General features: G+C 36.4%; 2 long non-coding RNA genes across 5 annotated transcripts; one reads left to right on the forward strand and one right to left on the reverse strand.

Annotated features, from left to right (window-relative positions):
* The first annotated feature begins 424 nt into the window (after window positions 1-424).
* On the forward strand, window positions 425-993 carry LOC113317110. The gene is made up of 2 exons (XR_003343252.1): window positions 425-601; window positions 749-993. It is a non-coding gene; the product is annotated as an uncharacterized LOC113317110 (long non-coding RNA).
* A 730-nt stretch (window positions 994-1,723) lies between these two features.
* LOC113317105 lies at window positions 1,724-6,270 on the reverse strand. 4 transcript variants are annotated; one of them, XR_003343247.1, is made up of 7 exons: window positions 6,141-6,270; window positions 4,518-4,689; window positions 4,294-4,403; window positions 4,003-4,073; window positions 2,550-2,710; window positions 2,331-2,488; window positions 1,724-2,141 (listed from the first exon to the last, which is right to left on the reverse strand). It is a non-coding gene; the product is annotated as an uncharacterized LOC113317105 (long non-coding RNA). The 4 variants fall into 4 exon arrangements; XR_003343244.1 differs by having other exon boundaries at window positions 2,331-2,710; XR_003343246.1 differs by having other exon boundaries at window positions 2,331-2,710; window positions 4,003-4,084.
* Between the last annotated feature and the right edge of the window lie 7,186 nt (window positions 6,271-13,456).

Below are 13,456 nucleotides of genomic sequence, written 5' to 3' on the forward strand. Positions count from 1 at the left end.
TATTGTATGCATACCATGACTCAGGGATCGAAACCTGGCCGTGAATGGACTATTAAAAGTCGGAAACTTATTAAGAACGACGATTCATCCATTTATAGTTAAGAATCCTTCGGAATGTTCTCTGAAACCTTAAACAAACTTAATTATGACAAGTGTCAATTTTCAGTTGAGATTTAAGTTGTAAAAATGATTCATGTTGTAATTTTCGGTTGTTCCCTTTAAAAACATTATCATTAAGTAACACAAATGCTCACACAATGCGACCAATCCGTCTGACTCCATCTAAATTAATATCATCCATTGATCTTTAATTCAATCTTTTCATTCCATTCAATACTAGACATACAGATGACGATCCGTATGACTAAAACATATTTGATTTCATCTGTCAAATATTTTTTCTATCAACGTTCCATATCTTTCTTTCTGAAACAGATATTTGAAGTAGGTTTTGTAATAGGGGAAATCCGAGATATTTGAAGTAGGTTTTGTAAATAGATATAAAGTTGTTTGGGTTGTGTAAAATTTAGCTACTGAAAAAGTGGTAGGATTTCCGCTTGAGGTTGAAGAAAGAAAACATTGAGAGAGTTTAATGAAGAAGGTACCAGAGAATCTTTCTTCAATTAAGTTCCTTAGATCCCCCATCTCCATTTACATATATGCTTATAACCTGTTTGACAAAATTAATCTGAGATTTTTTTCTCAGATTTGATTAGGTTATTTTTGATGAGTTTGATATGTGTTTCAGATGGAGATTGGATTTTTAATGGGATTGCTCGAAAGGGATCTAGTTGGGAGATCATTGGTTACCTTTTTTTTTTTAATTAAATGAAGTCCTTCATCACAGTGGATTGTGTTGGCACAGTGACTTCTTAGCACAATTGTTTGTCAGTAATTAAATAAGTTCTCGTAATGTAAGCTCAAGCAGTCTGTTCTTCACATAGATGTTTATAGAAATCTGTTTTAACATAAATGAGTTTCTATTCATGCTTATAGAAATCTGTTTTGATTGATGTATGTATGGGTATTTTTAGTTGTTTCTTCTGATGGCTAAATTAAGATGTAAATGAATTTCAGCCTCAGGTGGTCAAGCTGTGTGAATTATGCTAAGGAGGCATTTAGATGATGGGCTTTGTTCAATTTAAGTTAGTTTTAATTCTAAATAGCTTCTATGAGATATTGTGTGTTTAGTATATGAATCTTTTTTAAGCTTTTGAGCTCTGGGTTCTTTCAAGTTCGGATTCTTATTGGGATTTATTGAAATTGAATTCATATCTATACAATGTGATGCTGAGTATGGTTACATGATTGATAAATTTGGTTGATTTGTAAGATGAATTGCTACAAGTATTGAGCTTATTTTGTATGTCCGAAAACAATGTTTTCTTGATTTTAATTGTGTTTGAGAATGACAAACATAATTCAGAAATGAAATCAGGGATTTCACTTGATTCAACCGTGTTATTGGGCATGATTTCTAGCTGAAGCAAATCTGGGGTAATGCAGCAAGGCAGAATGATTTTCTTTTACAATCCAAAGCTCCCAACATACTCCAGGGCTAAAGTCCAGTTAGATGTTTCATGAGATTATACGAAATTTATGAATTCTGGCGCATTTGCAGGACAACTAAATTGAGAATGAGACATTTCCGCAATGACAAGTGATGCCAATTACCCGTCTTAGACTTGGCCACACCAGCCTTCGCTTTCTGTTTCTAGCTGTCTTGAAAAACAACAGTGAATTAACAGGAGCAAAAAAATTATCCTGTGTTTCACAACTGGATACATGTCAGTCTGCTTTCAACTGAATCAACGAGATAGCAAATATAGGAATACAATGTCTCAAATTAAAACAAAAAAATGATACCTACTACCAGTAAATCAACAAAAAACAAGAAGAATGAAGTGCAAATTTTATGACTTCCACCGTGAAGTGTAAATTTTTATGGGTGGCTGGTTGATCCTTTTAAGTATCTGGCTACACTTGTCTTCATACTCTCCCTTGTACAGTTAATAAAAGTAATGCAGCATAAACGCAAATCCAAAAAGGAAACCAACACCAAGGAAGTCCTTGTTATCCTACGTGCATGAATTGCATACATTTCATCCGGTACACACTGCAGATATCATCAGCTCCTAACACTGCAAATGAATACATAGTTACATACATAATATAAGTACTCCACAAATAAATAAACTACATAAAACTAGTTGATACAACTATATCCGAAAGAAAAATTAGAGATCTATCACGAAAAAATGTGGTTGTAGCAAGTAAAGTAGTGATAGTAGCAATTCCTATACAAACTTATCAATCTAAGAAAAACAAACCTTAGTTCCAACAATGATAGTCCCATCGAGGGGATGTGCGCACAAACAGAAACACATTCTGACGAATGAATGAACCGATATCGTGTTCCCAAATAAGTTACAAGCATAATGGAGAAACCCTTGACCTCTTCCATATCAGACTGGCACACAGGTACTCCCTGGCCATGTATATTGATGAAATTTATGTTACTGAAAATAGGATATGCTTTGGGATCATACCCTGCATCAGGATGCACATTGTCGACTGTGATGTTTGAAAGGATACCCGTGCGTCGGTCTTGATCCTCATGGCTCGTCTTTAGCCTCACACAACAACAACGCTTGCCACTGTCACGTTTGGAACTACGCCAGACATCTCACCGCCTATAGATACTCCAGCACTGTTGTATAAAGAAAGCATTACAAAACGATTCAACTTCTCAACAAAGAATAGGAACCCAGGGCCAAACAAGAGTATAAGATAAGCCTTCGAGACTCAATTCTACCATAGCGCACTCAAGAAGACCCCACTTCACAATGTCACTAGTGGGGTCTTGAACGGTCTTAAATGGTAACAAGGATGGCTGAGCTGGCTGTTTAGGCCACCACAACCACATGATGGCTGTTTAATGCGTAACCGCATTAGACATTTCACTGGCAACGTGGTGAAACAAAAAACTAGCAGCCAAGGACCAAGGGCATAAAACTCCAGGAAATGTGTATAAGTGTGTTTCCAACAATGAATGCTTAAGTAACTCCTGAGTTCCGAATCATCAAATATTAACAATATGGTGCATCCTAATTGGTGGCGTGGAAAAAGTGGGGATATCTTGGAGGTTCAAAGGAACAACAATATCAATGCTCTATAGAAAGAAAAAAAAGTACAAATTTCAGTTCTAAAGCTAAGCCTACAAGCACAAGATGCGGGAATACATAAATGTTTTATTCCAAGCGCAAGCTTCTGTTTCCCTCTATATAATCAGGTTCAGTGTAGCCACACAAGATATTAAACGCCAACAGACCACCCTTCGTTGGGCGTTTCAGGTCACAAAATAGCACAAGCTAAAGCACAAAACTTGTTCTCTTCTTACAAAAAATAGCTAAACCACAAGAACGGAAGTTAAAAAAGAAGATAAAACTAATGTCAAGGATTGTTTATACACTAAGGAAAGTGGATTTTTGATATTTACTCAACAACCAAGTAAATATTCGTAGAAAAGAAAGTAGCAGTATACCAATCAATAGTAAAATGCTAAAGAAAACTGTGGTTCCTTACAGTAACTGTATACATTATAAAGACAAGGAAATTATTCAAAGAAAATCCTACGAGAGAGATTTACATACTAATGAAGGCTTCGTTAATATTATACATCAATGAATCATCATTACAAGAGAGAGATTTAACTAAAATTTCTCCAATGTTGAGCGTCAGAGGAACAATAAAATCTACACCCTTGTAAACTATTTCTCTAGAAGATAGTCCAAAGAAATAAAACTCAACCACAACTTCTCTATTCCTCTAAATCACCATCTTTCCTTAATAAAGGATTGCAGGGTAACGTGCACTATATCTAGTGAGGTCATACTGTGGTTGAAAAGGTGTAAAATTGGTGTTTCTAATCTTTGCCTAGTTTCAGAGGATTAAGAAACTACAAGTTTACAGTACACGTAGATAGAATGTTAAAGAACTTACTGAAAACTGGGTGCATCCTTTATCCACTGATGCAGCATTTGAAGTCCCGTACCAGCCATCTTTTCCATTTCCTATAATCAAACTGAACCCAAATTTTTAACTGTTTCATAGCACTTTAAAAAGAAGCCCTAAAACCCAGTAATTAGCAATCAAAAAAAAAAAAGAAAAGAAACTCAGACCATGAACACAGGAAACAAACAAAATCCTTATTTTCTTATTTGAGCTAAAACGGAGGAAAAGTGAGAGAGAAACTATAATACTTAAAAATTTGACAATTTCTGCAAATGTTACCCTGAAATACCCCGCAGAAAGCTCGAGCATTACGTGACAGATGCGGTGAGAAATGACATGCAGCAACCGGAGGTAGTATTGACTGTGTGCATCCGAGTTCTCCCAATGTCCTTGAAACATAAAACCCACGCAAATAATCAAATAATTTGAATATTAGAGAATTAGGGTGTTAGAAAAACCTAAGAATATGAAATCTAAGGCTTTTAATTGTTCCGAACTTTCACCTTGGATTAACAAAGGAGAAACGACGAGTCCGAGGGGGAGATGTAGGTGGCTATGACGGACGAAGGCGAGTCAGTGTTGGTGAAGACCGAACGGAAGAAGCTCTTGTTGTTGATAGTAACGACCTCGATAGAGATCCCGCTGAACGCCATGCCATCTCTCTCTCTATGTAATCTGTATGTCTTTCAAAGGTCAGTGGGTGAGAACAACTGAAATACTATTTGATGCACGGCTTTATATCAATAAGATTGTAATAGCCTTCTTGATGTTTCTTATTAGAAAATATAAGCATTGCTACAAATACAGACCCTGCATGGTGGCAGGGAAAATTTACATTATGCGATAAGAAATTGTGCAGCTGTTAAGTTATGCATAGACAATGTTTTCCAGCTGCTTGGTAAAGTCGGAAATTTTCCAAAAAAGCAAAAGAAAAAAAAAGATCCCCAGCTGCTTGGTATACTTGCATTGCAAACTTCAAAAGTATAACCGTAAAACTCATTCAAAATTATATGAAATTCACTTGTCATATACAAAGAACTGGTCACAGAAATCATTTAAAACTACACTACAACGATCTACTTCCAGTTATCATAGTGACTTACTATCTCCAACACAAGAAGAAACAAAAAATAGAAAGGGTCGTGGACTTTACAATCTACAAGCAGCTAAAACTGATTCCCAAGTTACATCCAACTTCAAACATATCAAACCTTAAGAAATCATCCTTACATTTCTTGTGCTTTTTTTGTTGTTGACAGACCTAACAACATTCCAATCCTTTTTGGTTTCAGACAACTTATAACAATTGGCATTTTGGAACTTGCGAGGGGTTGGTGCAAGAACTTAATCTAACTTCAACCTTAATGAACTCGGTCGTTACTATGCCAACAAAACTGGTAATGTGAAAGCCAAAATGAAGCTATCTTCTACAATTTATTAAGATGTCTTCCTATTAACACTGTGTCAGAAATTCAGTATGCAATCTTTTGTCCTCGATAAGGCAAGCTACCTATTTTCTCAACCTATAGAGAGTGTCCTCGATAATGCACAAAAAATGGCTCTAAAATAAGGAACAAACTAAAGACATTGAATTTACTAAATTGTAAAAAATGTTACATATTATAACTCACAACCTCATAGTCACCCCTACCAGCCATATCAACACAACATCACTCATATCAACACTAGCACAAACCATATCACCACCAACCATATCTACATCATCATCACTAATAATACCTACACCCAACCTAACAATGAACACACACACAAAAAATGAACTACAAAGATTCATCATAACCCTAATAACACGCTTCTACAAAAAAAAAATAACAACATAAATTTGAAACTACTGAATTAGGGTTTATTATAATTAAGAAACAAACATCAAATTGATGATTTCCAACCTATGATCTAAACTAAAATCAAATCCCTTTATCGAAAAATAAATAAATTTCAATCCATGAGAAAGATCAAATCAACATAAGAGTTACGAGATTGGGAGAGAGAACGACAATAGCAACATGACTAATCAAATACTGAATAGAAGGAGCAACATCAATAAGTCTAGTATCATCTTGGAATTAATCATACGAGAGATCTGATTTCAATTGAAAAACACTTACTTAATGAATCAGATCCATGTTAGAGAAATGAGGAACTAGGAGAGATTAGAGAATATTTCTCTGGGTTCGGTGGGAGAAAGTACTGAAAGAGAGAGAGAAAGACGATTTATTTCTGCTTTAAGGTATTGACCTTCCGACGTGTTTCCAGCATGTCAGCTGACAGGGCGCCCTATAATACGTGTACCACCCACTCAATGTCATGACCTGTTGGGATATGACTGTAATTAATTATTGTTTTTAACCCTTTTTGTCCTGCTAGGCCTGATTCGGTAAATAGGAATAGTACCGGGTCTTATTCGGTGTACAGCTGGTTAGGGTGTCCAATATTGAAAATTTTTACCTGCAGTAACTGCCAAATACCTAATTTAGTGGTTTAATATCTTAAAAGTGCTATGCTAGTTTTACCATCTTTGCATTTAGCAAATACAATGAAACAACCCAGAATTACACTTCCACAGCTGCTGAAATCAGTACACTATACATTCACAGATCAATGATTCACATCACAACAACGTGGATTAGTGACCACGATAGTGTAACTCGTGAATAGCCCAAACCTACAACATGAAAACAGGGTTCTCAGTTCAACAAAAGAAACTCATTTGTCCCTCTAAAGTCTAAACAGTATAAATGCATTTACTCGCACAGTAGCTAAAAGAGGATAATTACGCACATATATCATGGTAGTCAAAATGAAAGATATGCTTACTCCTACCAAGAGGTTTTTCTTCTATGATTCAAGATTCAAATCAAACTCTAAACGACTAAGGGAAAGAGAAATCTGAAAGACTCTCTGCTGCTCAAGTACACTAATCAGCAAAATTAGTACGAGCCTTAGAAATATGTGTTCGTACATGGGTCATTAACTACAAATCAGTGGTACAATTTCTATCTATCTATCTATAATCCAAGAACATCCGCAGTCCACTTTTATGTTTTATCCTATGCCAAATCTCTATCACATGTTAAATTCATTTGACTCTTAATTTGGCATAAAACTGCTGCATTTTGCATACAATATACACAACAGCTGACCAATGAGACCATCACTAAGTTCCCTCTCTGCATTCTAAATAAATGTTGGTAGAGACATATCTGACATGTAGATAATGAAACAGAACGATTTTGACCTTGTGCAGCTACAAAACCTTGAAACTACTAACAAATATAGTCATGATTATGACACAAATGGAAACAAGTTTTTGCCATCAGTTCCCAATATGCATTAGAGCTTTTCCACGCTTTCCAAATTTAGTAGTAAATCACAACCCGAGCTTCTTTAATACCCCGAAGCTCCAACACCAACTACAACTATAAATATAACAAAATTCACTCATATTTTGAAATTAAAGAAAAAGATATTTGAAAAAATGGGTGCTCAAAAGTCAACAATAGTATTTGATAGGATTGGACTTATATCACTATGACGTGAACTGATTCCTTCGATCTAAACAACAAATATAACCAAACCTACAAATCTTGGACGGCAGTGTCATCGTTATTAAACTGACCCATAAGGTATTGATTTTAATACTAGATCCGTAGAGATGGCATCACTTTCTCACTAACCTGTAACTCTATTTAAAAGTACCTAGCCTAGTTGACAACTCTAGCCAATACCCCGTAGAGATGGCAGAACCTTCTCACTACTATATAGCTTTATTGAGATTGCAGAAATGTAAGAATCTAATTCCTTCGACAATTTATAGCATAAATAGATACAAGATTGGTTGAGGTTGGTAACATTCAGAAACTCAATCAAAGAACCAAAAAAGCACTATATTTATAATAATAATAATGTGTATCTCTAAACAAGAAGGCTTAGCCTTTGTATAAGCTAGCATGACCGACTAAAAGGATAATAAAATGAATTATACCTAAACTAGGAAAGTAAAGGACTTGCAAAGCAAGTAAACTAAAACAGACGCAAGGTATCAACAATCATTGTTGATACAGACGTAAGGGATCAACAATGGTTGTTGATACAGACGCAGATGTCCTACATCAGTCCCCTCTTCTTGAAAGAAACTCGCAATCGAGTTATATAATAAGAAGAACTTCATTCTCTATCTATATTGCTTTAGACATCAAGTTGCCATTAAAGAATACAAGTTCATTTCCTCCATGTAAAATGTAGATATCACGTTTACCGGCTTACCATGATCAAACACAAAACTCGTATCCCTAGAGATCATAAACCGAAACATCCAAGAAATGTGTCTCAAAGCATAATAAGAGTTGTGCTTAAATTTTCCTCGATTGAACATAAAATTCGCGTCATCAGTGGCGGTAATGTAAAGCATGCCAACAACGTCCACCATAAGTACATCATGTGCATCTCCCAAGTTCCGAGCTACACCTTCGAAAGCGCATTCAACTGACTCGTTTCTTCGTTGGTCTAAGAAAATCTCTGTGTTGAAATATCATCCACTAACCAAGTCTTCGTTATAGTTTCTAGTAATAATTAGAAGTTTTCCAGCCAACAATGATGCAGTAGCAGGAGGCAAAAAGAACATGGTATTCATGTCGACCATGTTAGTAATGGCTACTAATTTCCTTTCTCCTCCTACTCGGTTTACGTATAGCTTCTAGTCGAGTGTAGTAATTCTTCACCTCTGGTAGCAAACAAAATGGACCAGCACAAAGTTCCTCTACAAGAATAATAATGCGAAACACAAGTTCCATGTGAATTGAAACTTTAGTTGTTTTTGAGATTTCTTTGCCTCTCTCATAGTAGTTGTAAAGTTTTTCCCGAACAAGGATAGTATGTCTAGCTGGGGCTTCCATAAGGCATGTCAAGTTAACCGTATTTGTTGGATTATCCATAATGTTAGAAGTGCTTCTATACCATGCCAGGAACACGATCACTTTCTTATGAATTACATACTTCATATCATCGAGAAGAGCAAATTTCAAGCAGCTACAACTTTCAAAATCCAATCCATAACGACGTTGTATGCATTACTTGGTGTTGAAAGTCCCGTCTCGAACAAAAATGAATGAATTCCATATGCAACGTCGGGATTAATATGCGCAACTGTCCATCTTATACTCGGACATTGCACCAAAGTGTTCTTTTCGCAAATATCAATCTCTGGACATGCGTTCGTGTTGTCTCTTGATGTGATTTCAAATTGAATTGTAGTAAAAAGTTCGTTGAGACTTGTGAAAGCAAAAGATTTTAGATTTAATGAAATTCAAAAACAAATAATATAATTCAAGATTATTAGGAATAACCAAGACACTGATTCCACTATCACACATGAATAAATTATGGCAAATATCCAAAACTCTAATTATCTTTTAAGTCTCTTATTTCTTAATTCACAAATAATCAGGCAAATTCTCGAATATCAATTGTATTCCCCAAGCATAGACTATCAATTGATTCAACAAAGTATAATCTATCAAATTGAATCACAAGTAATTAAGAAAATTATGTAAACAATTTAAAACTCTGCAAAAGCAGTGATTGAGTGAATTATAATTAAAAGTTAGAGAGAATGAAATAGTTACCCATTATTCATGCGTGAATAGCTTCCTCATTGCCTTGGTTATGGGAGAATTAGCTCATCATCATGTTGGAAACACACTCAAAATTCATTTTTATTGCTCAAAGGGTGTTTACAAAGATGAAATGAAGAAAAACTATTAAAAACCGGCTCTGCAACAGTTATAAGTGTTACAAACTGAAAAGAACGATAGAACAGTACTGTCGCTGATTCTCGACCCTCGCATGTGTGTCGTTTCCACTGTTGAAAAATGATTGTCTTGGATGGTCTGTTCTTCGCGTTCTTCAGATGAACAACAGCAGAAAAATATTTCTGGAACTCGAATTTTTTCGACTTTGTGATGCTCTATAATCTCCCAAAATCTCTGTTTTTCTTCTCCCGGCTTATCCAGCCCAACTGGATCAAATCCATCGAGCATACCAAGCCTGTTAAGACGAAACAGGCCTATCACAATAGATTCCAGTGATTGAATCTCTTTAAATCCAGTCCAGGAGATGAACCCTAATTTCAGCCAGCTTCACACATTGTTTTCCCGCCAAAAATATTCAAATCGTGGGGAAGAAAGGGTTGCCCCCTATCCAGAATAGGGGTGCGAATAGCAGATGGGTGCTAAGGATGAATTTGGGATACGCGTAACCTTGGGTGCCCCTTATCCAAATCTGGGGTCCGTATAACAAATGTCCTCCAGGGGTCCAAATAACAGTTTTTGAGCAACTTTTTCAACACAAGTGTATTTCTCCAAAAACACCTACACAAACATAAAAACACCATAATAAGTACAAAATCAAGCACTAGCAATAGAGACACTGAGGACAATTCAGACACAAAAATGTGACTATCAAATACCCCCAAACTTATTATTTGCTAGTCCTCGAGCAAATCTAATATAAAACGACTACACTTAGCACGTGCAACAAGCCGTTAAACCGCTAGGTGTCCCTAGAGGCGGAGTGTTGTCTTCGGAGGGTTTACCAGAGGTGTACCTACAAAACCTTTACTCCAGACCCTATCTATCTACGCAGAACCTTGGAAGGTACTAAAGAATCTCCTTGGTTGGCATACAGTCATTGATTATAGGAGGAAGTACCCTGATGCAAAATTCCAATTGTTGTACACGAGTTTGCACTCAGCATACTAAAATTCATATATAAGTGATAGAGCGTTACTCAGATAGTTTCTAGACATCATAACCGGAGTCAACCAATCACATGGAAAGATTAAGAAGATGGATAAAGAGAAAAATAGATGGTTCAAAGTGAACAATGTTTCCCATATCTGTGTGAAGGCCTCTGCCAAGATGAACCTATCCTAATGGACTGAGATACCGATCTGACAAATATCAACACAACTGGCATATACAAGGGGACCAGTGGTCGATAAACCTAACTCTAGGTCAACACAACTGGCATATACAAGGGCACCAGTGGTTGACTTTATTGATTTTATTCTGGTTGGTATGATGGTCTGGTCTCAAACTTTTTTTTTTTTTTTTTGGTATCTGAATCACCCTAATTCACCCTAGCAAAGGTAACAACTTGAATCGTGTGCCCTACCAAGTCACCTAAAAAATAAAAACAGAAGGGATTAGGATTCAACGAGTTATGGCGAAACTACCATGTTTTTTTTTTTTAATTCTAACACCTGAGCTCTGTGCTTTTATGAATAGACTCTTTAGATGTTTCCATCTAATCAGATTGGTTCCTCAACTCCTACAACCAAGATGTTCCCATCCACTTAGATTGATTAGTGACAACCTTAATAAGCATAGATTTCTAGGCTCTGGAGTTTATTTATTGCAACTAAAAGCTAACAAGAAGTTTCTCCCCCACATCCAAACTTAAATCTAACATTGTCCTCGATGTTTCTAATGAAAGAGCAATACCAAAAAGCAAAGTAACATGAGGAATCAGTAAAGAGAAGTCGTAAAGATAGTATCTGGGTGAAGAGAGAAATCAAAAACTAATATACAACATACAATCACCTCGATGGTCAATCAAGGGTAAACAGGGTCCTCCAGAGGGACCTCCTCAACATCACCTGCAGGAAAGGGCTCTAAAACGGGTTTCAATATCTTACCGTTAATCTTCGAAGAACTACTACTATCTGGTGTCTCGATCTCAACAGCTCCATGAAGAAAGACAGTGCGAACAATAAAAGGACCCGTCCACCGAGAACGTAACTTCCCAGGGAAAAGATGCAAGCGGGTATCATACGAAAGAACTTTTTGACCTGGAGAAAATGACTTTCTTAAAATATTCTTATCATGCACAAGTTTCATTTTGTTCTTATACTCCTTCGCACTATCGTAAGCATCTATACAAATCTCTTCCAACTCATTGAGATGGAGTTTCCTATAGGCTCCTGCCTTGTCAAGTGAAAAATTTAGCTGCTTAACAGCCCAATAATCTCTATGTTCTAACTCAACGGGTAAATGACATGCCTTTCCATACACAAGTCGATAAGGCGACATTCCAATAGGGGTCTTAAACGCAGTACGGTAAGCCCATAAGGCATCAATAAGCCTAGATGACCAGTCTTTCCGATTAGGATTAACTGTTTTCTCTAATATACGCTTTATCTCCCTATTGGAAATCTCTACTTGACCACTAGTCTGTGGATGATATGGGGTAGCTACCTTATGTGTAATACCATATTTCTTCATCAAAAGCCTAAAAGGTCCATTACGAAAGTGCGACCCTCCATCACTAATTATAGCTCGCGGTGTACCAAAACGTGTAAGTATATTATTTTTCAAGAACTCAATCACAAACCTATGGTCATTGGTCTTACACGCAACCGCCTCAATCCACTTAGAGACATAGTCTACAACGACAAGGATGTAAAGGTTATCAAAAGAATTAGGAAACAAACCCATAAAGTCAATACCCCACATATCAAAGACCTCAACAACTAAAATAGGGCTCAAGAGCATCATGTTCCTACGGGAAATGGTTCCTAACTTCTGGAAACGCTCACTAGTAACACAATGACTATGAGAGTCTTTAAACAATGAAGGCCAATAGAATCCACACTGCAATATCTTAGCAGCAGTCTTCTTAGCACTAAAGTGACCCCCACAAGCATGATCATGACAAAAAAAAAATACTGGACTGTTCACTCTCAGGTATACATCTCCTAATAATCTGGTTTGGACAATACTTACACAAATAAGGATCATCCCAAAATAAGTGCTTCACCTCGGCTAAAAACCTAGAACGATCTTGTTTACCCCAACGTTGGGGCATTCGACCAGTAACAAGATAATTCACTATATTCGCATACCAAGGTGCTTGGGTAACAAAGAACAGTTGTTCATCAGGAAAACTATCCCTAACAGGAGGAGAATCATTAAGGGTATCCACAAAAAGCCTAGACAAGTGGTCTGCTACTACATTTTCTGCACCTTTTTTTATCTCTAATGTTTAAGGAAAATTCCTGCAACAATAGGATCCATCTAATTAATCTAGGTTTAGTATCCTTCTTGGAAAGAAGATACTTCAAAGCAACATGATCATTAAAGATTATGACCTTAGAACCTAAAAGGGAGGATCTAAACTTGTCTAAGGAAAACACAATAGCTAATAGTTCCTTCTACGTAGTGGTATAGTTCAACTGGGCATCATTCAAAGTTTTGCTAGCATAGTAAATCACATGAAGTAACTTATTTTCTCGCTGACCTAGCACAACACCAATAGCATAATCTGAAGCATCACACATGATCTCAAAGGGTAGGTTCCAGTTGGGTACCTGGACTATGGGGCGGTAGTGAGTAAATTCTTAAACTTTTCAAAAGCCTCTAAACAA

Source organism: Papaver somniferum, chromosome 10 (assembly GCF_003573695.1).
Source record: "Papaver somniferum cultivar HN1 chromosome 10, ASM357369v1, whole genome shotgun sequence".
NCBI classification, from domain to species: domain Eukaryota; kingdom Viridiplantae; phylum Streptophyta; class Magnoliopsida; order Ranunculales; family Papaveraceae; genus Papaver; species Papaver somniferum.